General features: G+C 36.8%; 1 protein-coding gene across 4 annotated transcripts in view; it reads right to left on the bottom strand.

Annotated features, from left to right (window-relative positions):
- ATL2 (atlastin GTPase 2) overlaps positions 1–14664 on the bottom strand; it is a 61864-nt gene that overhangs the window by 44765 nt on the left and 2435 nt on the right. The window lies entirely within an intron of this gene.

The raw sequence follows: 14664 nt of genomic DNA on the forward strand, positions 1-14664 counted from the left end.
ACTGGCTCCCAGGAGCTGAAGGTAGGGGAAGAGAATTGACTACTGCTACAAACTCAAATGTGTATGTGTCCCCAAATTCGTATATTGAAGCCCTAATCTCCGATGTGATGGTATTTGGAGGTAGGGCCTGCGGGGTGATAATATAAGGTCATGGGGATAGAGCCCTCAAGAATTAGTAAGGGACTTCAGAGAGATGATCTCTTTCTCCGCCCCGTGAGGACACAGCAAGACAGCCATCTGCAAACTAGAAAGAGGACTGAAACCAAATCTGCTGTCACCTTCCCAGTCTCCATAACTGAAAAATACACGTCTGTTTAAGCCATCCAGTCTATGGTAATTTGTTATAGCAGTCCAAGCCAAGACAATTATAAAGGGATATAAGAAGCTTTTTGAGATGATGGAAATATTCTGTATTATGGTTGTGGTGGTGGTGGTGGTGGTGGTGGTGGTGGCTATAAAACTCATCAAATTCATCAAAACTTATCAAATTGTACTCAAAAATCAGTGAATTTTATGTAAGTTATTTCAGTAAGGCAGATTCTGAAAAAAATCAACGCAACCTATTCCCCTTAGCACTTTTTTTTTTAAAGATTTTATTCATTCATGAGAGAGCCCGAGTTGGGGGAGGGGCAGGGGAGAGGGAGAGGCAACCCTGAGAACATGACCTGAGCCCAAGGCAGATGCTTAACTGACTGAGCCACCCAGGTGCCATCCCCCCCACCCCTTAGCACTTCCATTTAATAAATGAGAGAATAAAGCAATACAACCAATTTATTAGTCATTTTGCAGAACAAAATTATTCTAATTAGTATCGTCTACTTCAAGGAGTACTGCCCATGAAGGTTATACTCCAATGTGATGAAAAACTAGAGCTGTCCATCAATTCTGACACTGCTCAAATTCAATTTAAAATGTTTTCCCTTGACCTGAATTCAGGAACTGGAAAATACAATTTTGAGTGTCTCCAATGGTGACAAAGTACTCCTTTGTGAATGAATTCTTGTGAATCCACTAACTCATCATGCCAAAATATTTGCTTAGAAAATAAAAAGTATTAGGAAGTTACTAATACTTATTTTCAACTCAAAATAGCTTTTTATATTGAGAAGCAAGGGCTTTTTTTAATTATTATTCCTATAAATTCCCTATCTGTTTAAGCATCAACAGATTATGCATATGCTTCCTATAATACATATGTCAAGACACATGAGGACATTCAAGTTCTAGGATATACGCTTAAAAATTAGTCTCAATACTTAAAATTATATCTAATATATCACTCACTGGGGCTTTAGAGATTAGGCAGATAAATTCACTAATTGTACAGAAAAGGAAAACAAAGGACTAGACTTCTGTTTGCAGGGAGAACTGGGCTAGGTGTTCTTATTAATTTCCTGTTTTTCCTCTACAGCAGTGCTTCTCAAACTTTTAAAATACATATGAATCATCTGGGGATCTTGTAAAAATGCATATTCTGATTCAATAAATCTGGAGGGAAGCCTGAAACTGCACATTTCTAACTCCAAAATGATTCCAACACTGTTAGTCTCAGAACCTAATGGAGAACCAAGGATCACCATATTTTACAGGTGTTTAGTACGTAAACTAATTTTATTTTGTAGTTTCTTCTGATGTAAAGTTTTTACAGAAGGAAAAAAGTTTTCAAGCTAAACTATAATCCTGTATTCTTCCTAAGAGACTGCTAATACTCTGATATAACTAACCACTCCAGCCTAGCCACTGAGGATTCTGGAAAAAGTGAAAAAAGGCAGTGAACATAGACATCCCTACTTTAAAAATATAAGTGTAGAAAACGTTTTAATATGTTAACATGATATATAGATGGAGTTGAAAATTATTGGTCTATTGGTCTGCAGTCATCATCGGCCACCTGAGTGAGCTTTCTAACAGTGCTGGGCTTCCCTCCCCCCTCCCCCCAGACAGATGCAGCCCAGAAGAATATTGACAGACACAAACTTGGACTTCCATAATATGGTTTTTTTGAAAAAGAGAAGCAGAATCAGGGACTTCAAGAAAATTTTTAACTATTTGCTCCTATAAAACAGTGTTATTAAGAACTCATAAGGTTAAAATTCTCTCACATAAAACGGAAACTACAATGCAAACTGCAAAAATAAAAACTTCAAAGATTCCAGAAGACCTATTAACAATGTCAGATATCAGGTACTTTCGTACATTAGCTTTGCCCCCTTTGCTAATCATTTTGCTAAAAAATGCTTTTAAAGAGTATCTAATTAATTCATCTCCTTCCTTCATTACTGTCAAATCAAGAGATACACAAAAGTTGTTTTCTTAGAACATTCACATATTATTTTCCACTTGAAAACTACTGTTTCCATAGTAACCAGCACTGATGTCACAGAATTTTTGCTGTTCCCATTTAAAGAACACTGAGGCATAAAAATGTTATGAATTTAACTTAATAGATTAAACAAATGTAAAATAGATTACAACTGTATAAACACAAGGTATTTTTCCCAAAGCTTATCACCAAATATTAAGCAGTTCTTAAAGCATACACTTAAATATAAGTGTACTCTGAGGGAAAAAATTTTCAACTAAAGTTAATTTAAATTAGTTTAAATGAGGATACAGTTTATGAAGTCAATTTTGTTAGCTAGTTAAGAGATGCTAGAATAATGGCTCAGGGGACTCTAAACAACAACACGGAAATTCAGAAAAATTCTACTGAGTGAATCAGCAACAAAGGTTTTTCTCGATTTTCTTCTAAAGTTAAGTCTTGTGGAAAATCTCACCCAAGTTACCCCAGGGGTCTTGCATCTGCTCTTAAGTACTTTTTTTGAGGGGGGGTGGGGAAGATATACTTTTGTTCTGCAGTCCCAGTTTTTGAAGAATCAGAGTACGCAATACTGAAAAAATTTTTAGGGAAGTTATTTATATGCTACAAGAATTCTTACACTTACGCACAGGGGGAAAAAAAACGTTCCTTGTCCACTGAAGTACTATTTGAAACTGCCAAAAAAAAAAAAAAAAAACACGGAACAATCTAAATATTCATGGATAAATAAACCATGAAATAGAAAGCCAAGGGGCGCCTGAGTGGCTCAGTCATTAAACGTCTGCCTTTGGCTCAAGTCATGATCCCAGGGTCCTGGGATCGAGCCCCTCATCAGGCTCCCTGCTCCACGGGAAGCCTGCTTCTCCCTCTCCCACTCCCCGTCTGTGTTCCCTCTCTTGCTGTGTCTCTCTCTGTTAAATAAATAAAAAATCTTAAAAAATAAATAAATAAAAAGAAATAGAAAGCCAAAATTAATGAGTAAGATATAAGTGTGTATACATGGATAAACTTCAAAACCAATGTCGAATGAAAAAAACAAATCAAATCACAAGTACATGCTCTGGGCAACTTACTAAAAATTTTTTAAATACAGGGCGCCTGGGTGGCTCAGTTGGTTAAGCGACTGCCTTCGGCTCAGGTCATGATCCTGGAGTCCCTGGATCGAGTCCCGCATCGGGCTCCCTGCTCGGCAGGGAGTCTGCTTCTCCCTCTGACCCTCCCCCCTCTCATGTGCTCGCTCTCATTCTCTCTCAAATAAATAAATAAAATCTTAAAAAAAAAAAAATTTTAAATACAGCACAATACTGTATGTCATTTATTTTAAAAATACATATAAGGGGGCGCCTGGATGGCTCAGTTGGTTAAGCATCCAACTCTTGATCTCAGCTCAGGTCTTGATCTCAGGGCTGTGAGTTCAAGCCCCACGTTGTGGCTCTACACTGGGTGTGGAGCCTACTTAAAAAAAGGATACATATTTTATAAGACTATCAAAAAACCAGGAAACATGAATGCCAACTTCAAGATAAGTATGTGTGTGTGTGTGGTATGTGTAGGGAGGGAAGAAAAGAAGAAAAAGATTTTGGGAGAACCCTTCAACTTGTACAGTGACATTTTGTTTCTCTTTAAAAATGATTCAAAACAATTAGGGCAAATACTATGCATTAGATCTAGGCAATGGGCACTTGGACATCTATAATATTTTTCTATCATTTTTATAAGTTTGAAGTATGTTACAATCATTTTTAATGAAGACTTTTAAATTACTTCAGAATTTACTTCCACAGAAAAAGTAACTTCTATTTATTGAATGACTCTGACTTTAGGATAGACACTCTGACAGGAACCCTCTCAACGACCCTGAAACTTAGCAATTATTCCCATTTCAGAGTGAAGAAATACAGACAAAATTTTTTTAAAAAAAAGAGGGGCACCTGGGTGGCTCAGTTGGTTAAGCGACTGCCTTTGGCTCGGGTCGTGATCCCGGGGTCCTGGGATCGAGCCCCACATCGGGCTCCCTGCTCAGTGGGAAGCCTGCTTCTCCCTCTCCCACTCCCCCTGCTTGTGTTCCCTCTCATGCTGTCTCTCTCTCTCTCTCTCTCTCTCTCTGTCAATTAAATAAATAAATAAAATCTTTTAAAAATAAATAAATAAATAAAATTTTTTAAGAAAGAAAATGGAGTATATATGCATCAAGATTTCTATCTGGGTTTTTATATTAAGTCCATGCTGTTTCCTCTATACCAAACTTTCAATGTTACAGGGTAATTCTTACAAAAATCACTGTTCCCCAGTGGTATAGCCATGGGAAAGGAGACACAAATCAGTTCATATTTTGAAAAGATGTTTATCACTTAAATCCCTGATATCAGTTCATCTATTCTTATAAGTAAAAAATGACACGTACAGTTATGTATGGGCTTAACGAATTTAATTTTGTTTAGTTGGGAGAGGTGAACTGATAAACATCTAATATTTGAGATTTTTAGATCCTTAAAGTCCTGGATTAAACTGGAGTTCTGGAAAAAAAAATAGAGTAACCAAAATAATCAAAACTACAGATACCTAAGTCTTCCTTGACAGATCACCAGGGAAAAAAAAAATGTTTGCTATAGCACAGTCAATCCGTATGTAATTTAATTATGGATCTGAGTTATACTGACAATATTTTTAAAAAAAATTTTTTTTAAAGATTTTATTTATTTATTTGACAGAGAGAGAGATAGTGAGAACAGGAACACAAGCAGGGGGAGTGGGAGAGGGAGAAGCAGGCTTCCTGCCGAGCAGGGAGCCCAATTTGGAACTCGATCCCAGGACCCTGGGATCATGACCTGAGCCGAAGGCAGACACTTAACAACTGAGCCACCCAGGCGCCCTATACTGACAATATTTAATCAGCCAAAACCACACCATAAAACAGTGAGTCCCATGTACACTAAAGCTTAAGAACCAGCTGGGTGGCTTGTTTGGGATACAGACTCTTGGACCTCAACTCCAGAGTTGATTCAGCAGATCAGAAGTGGAGTCCAGGAATCTACATTTGTAACAAGCACCCCACTGACAACCACCAAGGTCATTACTGTGCAAGGAGGTTAAAGGACTAGAAGTGGGAGTGCATAAGTCTTTATTCCTTCAGCAAACATTCACTGAACACCTACAACATGGTTCTAAGAATTGCAAGATTCACTAATGAACAAATTAAAAAAAAAAAATCCTACCCTTAGGAGTTTATTACATCCTAAAGATGAGGAAATAGAAAACAAATATATGACATAGGCTAGTATTAAGTACTACGAAGAAAAATAAAGCAGGTTAAAGGAAATGAAAACAGGGGCTTGCTATTTCATAAAAGAATGATCAGGCAAAGCTTCCCTAATAAGGAAACATTTGAGCAGAGAACTGAAAGAAGTGGATATCTGGGAGAAGGGGTGAAAACATTATTCATAACTTTCTCACTCTTCGAAATAATTTAATGCATGAAATAATTTTAGGTGTACCTTCTACTATAGAAGAGGGAAAAACAGGGTCTATTCTGGGTTAATAACCACATAATATATCTCTTTAATCCTCAAAATCATTTTGTTGGGTAAACTATGAGTTTCCCTGTTTATATATAAAGGAGGACAATGAGGTTCAGATTAAGCAATTTGCAAGGACATATATTTCCTAAGTAATCAAATCTGTATGCACACTCAGGTCCTAGTCAAATCCATCATCTTCCAACTATGCCAAATGAGCATGTTTGCTGAATAAACTCAGAGCTGAATTGTTACGTGCTCAAGATTTCTAGAAAGCTGGAAAAAAGTACCAAAACCACAATTTGTTTAAAAAAATAAAGAGGGGTTTATTTCTCATCTTTATAACAAATCTTGGCATACAGCTATTCTTCCCTCTTTCAAAAAATTTCTTTGTCAAAATTTATTTATGCAGTCAGCAAAGCGTTTATACCATCCCCCAACAGGTGGGAAACAATCTTTTTTCTCTTCATAAGCTTTCTAGAAGGGCAAATTTTAAATTGCAGGCATTTAAAATGAGATACAATAAAATTATATTTGCCCATCTTTGATAAGATATGGATATATAATTTACATGTAAATAAATGTGTAATTCATTGTTTCATACAGTACACCTATACAATGTGTCATGAATAACTGAGGAAGGGCCCCCACCCCACCTACTTCAAGCTAGTAGTAATTAGAGAGCAAGGCATTATACTAGATACTAGAGAAATACAATTTGCTGATGATAATGGTTCTTACTCTCAAGGCTTCAACACAAACAAGTATAAGAGAACAGTAAAGAAAGCGCTATGTTAGATTATTTAGCTAGTGTTATCAATGAAGACATCCTGGAGAAGGCTGCATCTCTGAGCCCTGAAAATCAGATTAAGGCTAACCTTAAAAGTTTAGGCTAAGAATACTGGGCATTATCCTGAGAGCCAAGGAAAATTTTGAGGCAGAGGAGTGACAGGATCAAAGCTGTGCTACAGAGATAAACCAAAAGTGATGAGTAAGAAGTATAATGAGAATCTAAAAACAGGGAAATCAGATATTAAGTAACTAGAAGAGCCTAAGCATAAGGTGAGAAGCCCAAAGTCAGAAGGTGACAGTAAAAATGGGAAGCACTGCATGTGAGAGCTAGCCAATTCTTCAACATCCTTCTCTGAACTAGGCAACAGAAAACACTAAATCATTCCATATTTCTATAAGGAACATATACTTTTCTTATAAGCCTTTATAAAACAACAATGCACTAAATTTCCATTTCCAAAAGTAATTTTGGCAGTTACTCTAAGACTTTCTAACACAGAGATCAGGAATCCATCAAAACCAGAGTAGGTTTCCTTGAATCAGGCAAACCACTGAATCATTCCCTTTTGGCCCCAAAATTAACTCAGTAGTGAGTTAAAGATATTAAATCCATAGAAAAAGCTACTGAAATTTGGGATAACCAGTGAGCAAAGGAGTCATTAATACACACACAGACCCAAGCTTAAATTTAGAATAAGGTTTTTATGACAAATCTCAGGTATCTGCCAAGACTCTGGAAATAAGTTGCTACATTCCATTTTGCCACAACTCTCTACCTCAGATGGCTCATTATAGCAGCACTTTATTTCTTAAAAAAAAAAAAAGAAAGAAAATTATTAATTTGAGAGCATGTGCACACCCCCACCCCCCGCAGGGAGAGAGGGACAAGCAGACTCCCCACTGAGCGTGGAGCCTGACAACACGGGGCTCAATCCCAGGACCCTGATATCATGACATGAGCTGAAGTCAGATGCCTAACCAACTGAGCCACCCAGATGCCTCTACAGCAACACTTAAAAAAAAAAAAAAAACAAACAAAGAGAGGTATACACTCAAATCCCAAACTTGGCTCAATACAGGCAAAATTCCTACTAAGAGAATAGCTGTAAGAAGAAGGGAACAGGGGCGCCTGGGTGGCTCAGATGGTTAAGCGTCTGCCTTCGGCTCAGGTCATGATCCCGGGGTCCTGGGATCGAGTCCCGCATCGGGCTCTCTGCTCCTTGGGAGCCTGCTTCTCCCTCTGCCTCTCTCTCTCTCTGTCTCTCATGAATAAATAAATAAAAATCTTAAAAAAAAAAAAAAAAAAAGAAGAAGAAGGGAACAGTGCAAAACAGACAAACATCCTTCCAAGTAGATATATGTGACTAATTTGAAAAACAAAAGGGATAAAAAAGTCAGAGGTTCTCACTATACTCTCTTTTTATCCTTTCTCTAGTTTGGCAACTTTTAAGAGTACACATCAGGATTCCTTGCAGTAGATAAATGCAGATGCTCAAAAACAGGAGTGAGGGAACACATCTCCATAGTTTTTAAGAAGTCACATTTACAGGTATTCAGAAAGTTTTTCCAGGAATCATCCAGTTATTTAAATCAATTCTTTGCTTGACTTGGCTACAAAAACAGCCCATATTCTCTTTTTATTACACATGCTCTACCACCATTTGATCCTTCAGTTACCTCTATCTAATTGCTTTTAAATACTTTTTAAACAAATTCTTAGAAAGGAGAGACAAGTGCTTAAACTATTTTGAAAAAACCTTACCAAACACTGCCTTTTTATCTTGAAACAAGTGGTATATCCTACACTCTGCCTCCTAAGACCTACCCATTCTTCAAGGCCTGACAAAGCCCACCCTCCTCCATGAAGTCTTCCTCAGTAACACTAGCACACAAGTAATTCCTACTTGGAAATTATAAACTTAAATGATACACTTTACTGACAAATATGCATAAGGTCTATTTGATCTCCCAACTACATGAAAGTTTAGAACAGGGATTTGTTCTACACTTTTCTACACAGGTACTCATTACAAGCAACTGAGAAGCCCTTTCCTAAGGTAGGTGCTCAATATGTCAACTGATAACATCAAGGGGAAAAAGCTAGTTCTTTGTCTAAAAATGGTCTTGTATCAGCCTGCCCTCCTCCACCTCTTTACTCCCAAAGAAAACTAACTTCTTTACCCTGAAGGGGTGATAACTTTGTACACTCAATACAAGCCAAGTGCTTTTAAGATATTATCTTTTAATCTTAAACTTCCAAAGTAAGTTTTTTTCTTAGTTAAGGAAGCGGAAACTTGGTGGTGTTGACAATCCGAACCAAGCGCCTAAGCTAGAAGCTTCTACCACACTATGGGGCACCAAAGCAGATACCCATACTCTGCCATTAAAGAGTGAGGAATAAAAAATTTTTCAGGAAGAATTCAAAACAGTTAAAAACAAAACAAAACCCTATGGCACCATACCTAAAAATTCAAAAGAGACCAGCACCAATAAGTTGAAAAGTTACCAATTTAAGAAAAACACTCATACGCAACCATTTTAAATGGTTTTTTTTCCCGAAAACACAATATTCCCCCCAAAATCCCACAAAATTAAAAAGCAAATATGAAAAAGAATTTCTTATGAACAAAAGGACTTTTACAAAGCAGTAAGAAAAACAGAGAAATGGTCCAAGAATATGAAAATGCAATTAATAAAAAGAATTCACATTCAGTTACCATATTAAAATTTAAACATCAACTGTAATGAAAGAAATACAACAGTAAGATCCTTTACCTATGTGTTGGCATTCGTTTTTAAATAACACCACCCACTTGTGAACAAAAGTATTTGCAAACAAGTACAAACCTAACCCAAACGAACACAGAATAAATCAGAACTTTCTGAATGGATTTGCTGATGTGTCTTCAATATTGAAAAGTATAGGTGGTTCAACCCAGAAATATACTTTTAAGACCTTATCCTAAAGGTCAAGATTTATCTACAAACATGTTTAGCCAGCATTATTCACAAGAAATAACCCCATATCTAGAAGGAGGATTAGTTTAGTACTACAATGCCACTTTAAAAATCATGTTGTAGACATTATTTAATCACACAGGGAAATACAATATAAAAAGTAAGTTACAGGGGCGCCTGGGTGGCTCAGTTGGTTAAGCAACTGCCTTCGGCTCAGGTCATGATCCTGGAGTCCCGGGATCTAGTCCTGCATCGGGCTCCCTGCTCGGCAGGGAGTCTGCTTCTCCCTCTGATCCTCCCCCTCTCATGCTCTCTGTCTCCCATTCTCTCTCTCAGATAAATAAATAAAAAATCTTTAAAAAAAAAAAAAGAAAAAGTAAGTTACAAAATTACAGTAAGATCCCAATTTAGAAAAAATTAAATTATGCATTAAAAAAGGGTATATACTAAAAGACGTATACCAGAATGCTAACAGTGCTTACCACTAGTTGATATGATTTTTACTTTCTTCTTTTTTATTTGTATTTTCCAAAGTATCTACAAAGATTTACTGCTTTTGAAATTTAAAAAAGAAAAATTAAAACTTTTACAAGGTATAAATTACCCATGACTTATATTAGATTAAGAGCCATGATCACAAGCTCTAATCAATCACAAGTTTAGCTGTAATTTAAAGGCAGTAAATTTCTATCTTAATATCTAATTGTAAGACTTTTGGCATCAACAACATTGTTCAACCTTTCCGAGAACTTCTACCCTACACTTCAGAATTTGCGAAACAATACCCAAGGCCACTGCCATTCTCCTGCAATAAAAAGCCTCTCAACTCTAAACAAAAACTCCACAAGATCATATTGTAGTATCTATTTTAAAATTAAAGTGCTGGGGCGCCTGGGTGGCTCAGTCGTTAAGTATCTGCCTTGGGCTCAGGTCATGATCCCAGGGTCCTGGGAGCCCCACATCGGGCTCCCTGCTCAGCCAGGAGCCTGCTTCTCCCTCTCCCGCTCCCCCTGCTTGTGTTCCCTCTCTTGCTGTGTCTCTCTCTTTCTGTGTCAAATAAATAAATCTTTAAAAAAAAAAATTAAAGTGCTGATGAAAAGAGCAATTTCTGAAGATGTGATTAATAACTTACGTTCAAAAAAATCTAACAAGGGTATTCGTGTCAGTTTCTCTACAATTTACTTCAAAAACAACTCACCCCCCCTTTCTGATAAAAGTAAACTTAATCCAAGTTTTAATATCTCATAAACCCATTCATTCAAATATGAAATGAGCTCATTTAGCATGCCAATTCCATCCCCCTTTTAAAAGAGTTTCGTGGGGCGCCTGGGTGGCTCAGTCGTTAAGCGTCTGCCTTCGGCTCAGGTCATGATCCCAGGGTCCTGGGATCTAGCCCCGCATCCGGCTCTCTGCTCAGCAGGTAGCCTGCTTCTCCCTCTCCCACTCCCCCTGCTTGTGTTCCCTCTCTAGCTGTGGGTCCCTGTCTGTCAAATAAATAAAATCTTTAAAAAAAAAAAAAAAAAAAGTTTCGTTATAGAAGGCTTTAAGATTTCTAAAGTGCCTTCAAAGATTATCTATTTAATAATCAAAAAAAAGAAAAAAACAAAAACCTTTAAGTTTGCTAAGGCAGATATTACCTACCAGGAAGGAAAAAATGTTATTACAGAGCTAGTATTATAATCCAAGCCTCCATTCTAATTCCATTCTGAAGATCATAATAAGTTTATAGAATTCAAAAGTTAAAATATATCCTAATCACTATTCATGACTCTAAATGATTACATGTAGGGGGAAAAAAGCTTTTAATGGGATTCACAATTTGTGGGGGGAAAAGCTTTTAATGGGATACACAATTTGTGTACTTTCAAGTCAATCATTCTTTAGGCATTTTTGCACAAAACAGACCCTAGTTAGATTCTGCACATTTACTATCTGAAAAGTAAATGCACTCTACTTGAAAACTGCCATGACCTTAAGAAATTACTTCATATTTTCATACTGAAAATAAACAATTTCAGAAGATTATTTTGCTATGATTGATTCTCTAAAGCGCAAGTTTATTAAAATGAAGCTGGTGAAAAGTATGAATGTATATTTTTATCTTATAAAAACTGAACAAAGGTTTTTCAAGTCGTGTATTTTGAAACTTAAAACTTTTTGTTCAAAATAACTACACATTATAGCAATACTACCATCAACAGAATGTCTGCCACTGGGTTAAGCACTTTTTTCACATTTAGTACTTGCAATATCCCTAATCATGAACACATTATCAGCATTTTACAGGTAAAGTTAAAAATTTACCTACCACCTCTGCCCAAACTAAACCTTTGTCCACACTGCAGGAAAAAAAAATTAGAAGAAACTGATTGCAAATATACACATGTATATATAACAGCATAAGTAGCCAAATAGGCACATTCTTACATAAGCATTACAGTCTCTTACACAGGCAGCTTTACAATTTATAAAACATTTGTACCTATCACTGCCACTGTTGTTTCCCACAACAGTCCTATTATGCGATTACTATCACTGCTGTGTGTGAAGGGTTTCAAGGCTCAGAGAGTTAAGTCAGCTTTTGATTCCTTTCCTTATTCTTTCCCACTGCATTAACTTACTTCTATATAATTAAAAAAACATTGCCCCCACAATCAGAGCATTATGCAATAAAAGGAGGAAATGTACTATAGACCCTTGATATGCATCCTTCATAAATTACATAGCTCACAAGTTATTAGTTACCGGTTATTTTGACTCTAGTCATAGAAATATAATTTGTATGAGTAATTTTCATTAAGCTGGTACATTACCAAGGAATCCCCTAAATTCTATTTGTACTGGCCGGAAAACTAAACCCCAAATCAGTCAAAAGTGCATACTACCTCCTTGGGAAAACAAAGTACATATATGTTAGTCTTTCATGACTTAACAGTTGCTTCTAATAGATTACCATCTGCCCATAAAACCAACTACCTACAGCTATCTGTCCCACAGTAGATAGAGAGGGTGGTTACTTAAGTACACATTTTATAAAAATCTACCTAAGTTTAGCAAATATGTGTACACCTAAACACACAGAGATATGATTACCAATAACTTGAAAAATCATTTGTAAAATAGTTATCTTGGCTTTACACTTATTTCATACTTCTTAATGTCCTTAACAAGCAAAATTGTTCTACTTCATGAATTCTACTTCTTTCTACATCTACCTTCTCCCTTCTTACTTGAAAATTTCCCACTCCACTTAGTGACTTGCTCTATCTTTACTTATTAACCGCACCAATTTCTCATTAGTATGACTTCAGACATCATTCATTCAACAGTTTTACCGAGACATTTCTAATTGTGTATTTGATAATTTTCAATGAAGAAAGGCTCCTACTCTCCTCCAAGTCCACAGCACTAAGACTGCCTCTGAGTAGTTTCTTTGACTGTAGACAAGTTAAAATCACTCCCTCCAATGGGACTCCCTCAAAGGAAGATTTTAAGGGGGGCAAAAAAAAAAAAAGGCAAGATGTTTAAAGCGCTTTATAAAATATCAAGGATTATGCTATTGCCATCATTATTTTCAGGATAATGGGGGGTTTTTTGGCTATTCATTTTTAAAGCTATAGAGAAAGCACTCAACCATTCTTGAGTGGTGGTGAGTGAAGGAAAGAATGTTAGGGTTCGAAGCCATATGGCCAAGAAAGAATTCTTGAGACATCTTTGGTGCAAAAAGGTGATTTTATTAAATCACAGGGACAGGACCCATGGTTTATTAAAGCACAGGGTCAGGACCCATGGGCAGAAAGAGCTGCACTGGGGTCACGAGGAGCAGCCCATTACATACTTTCAAGTTGGGAAGGGTTAGAGATAGCATAAGTCTCTAAGGAATTTTGGAAGCAAGGTTTCCAGGACCTTGAGGGGGCGAGCTATTGTTAGGAAAAGATCATTTATTACTGTCTAATAACCGGAGTCATGAGACCTTCAGATGTATATCGGTGGTCCATATGCTTGGGGGATGATTGCCAACAAGTATCTTGGGGGTTTAGAGATAAAGGAAATTTCTAAAAGAATTTTTACATGTTAAAGTAGACTTACAGGATCCTGAGGGTCAGGCTAAGACTGCCTTTTGCCCTTAGCAAAGTATTAACATTGAGGCAGTTGAGTCCCTAGAGGAATGTCACTCCGCCTGTTTCAAGGACTTGTCAACGAGCTGTAGGTAGTAAGGAAATTTAATTTCTCTTCTGTCTCTGTTTCCCAGGTCAGGAACAGTAAAGGAGAGGAAGAAACTTACATGAGTAATGAATTCATTGGGGGATTAAGTTCAGTGACTCAACATTCACATCTATCGTCCTTAATAACACACCTGGATTTTAAAACACTAAAATGGTCAATCAGAATACCATTACACTTAAAAAAAAAAAAAAGGCTACTTCCCTGCAGCCACCCCAGAAAAAAAACCTCCCTCTGTAAAGCAGTAAATCACCATTACAAAAAAGTTTTAACTTCCAATCCCATTCCTTACATTTGTCTCTTAACCTTGAGAGCCTGCCAAGAGGCTCTGCTTACAATTGTGCGTCAAATAGGTCTTCCAATTGAGCATAAACAGATTTTTAAAATGCAACCACGAACTGAACGGACCACTTTATGTATTCAGAGAGGAGCCACCCATCACCACAAAGGAAATACCAGTGTAAAAATCAGGAATTCGGAGGTTGCAGTATTTAGTATAGCTCATGATCAACCTTGTGCAACCACTACCAACAGAGTGTGTTGTCATGCATCAAAAAAACCAATACAATTTTATTCTCTAATGAGTATCAATAAAAGAAGTGATGGAAACCACAAAAAAAAAAAAAAACGCATCTTGCTAAAGAGTCTCGAAATTGTAAAAATATGCCTTGAACTACAGCATGGAACGAGGTGACAGTCTTCCAGGTACTCTTTAACAACTGCTTAATATCAGACAGATGGAAAAAGCACAATTTTGGAAAAGGTCTAACAATTTCAAGAAAGTTACTTTCATCTGTGAATATTTAAGAACTTTACCCTAAAGTTAAAACACACTGGCAAACTAAAATCGAATCC

The sequence above is a fragment of the Mirounga leonina genome, unplaced genomic scaffold (genome assembly GCF_011800145.1).
Source record: "Mirounga leonina isolate KUSES-001 unplaced genomic scaffold, KU_Mleo_1.0 Mir_125, whole genome shotgun sequence".
NCBI lineage: Eukaryota > Metazoa > Chordata > Mammalia > Carnivora > Phocidae > Mirounga > Mirounga leonina.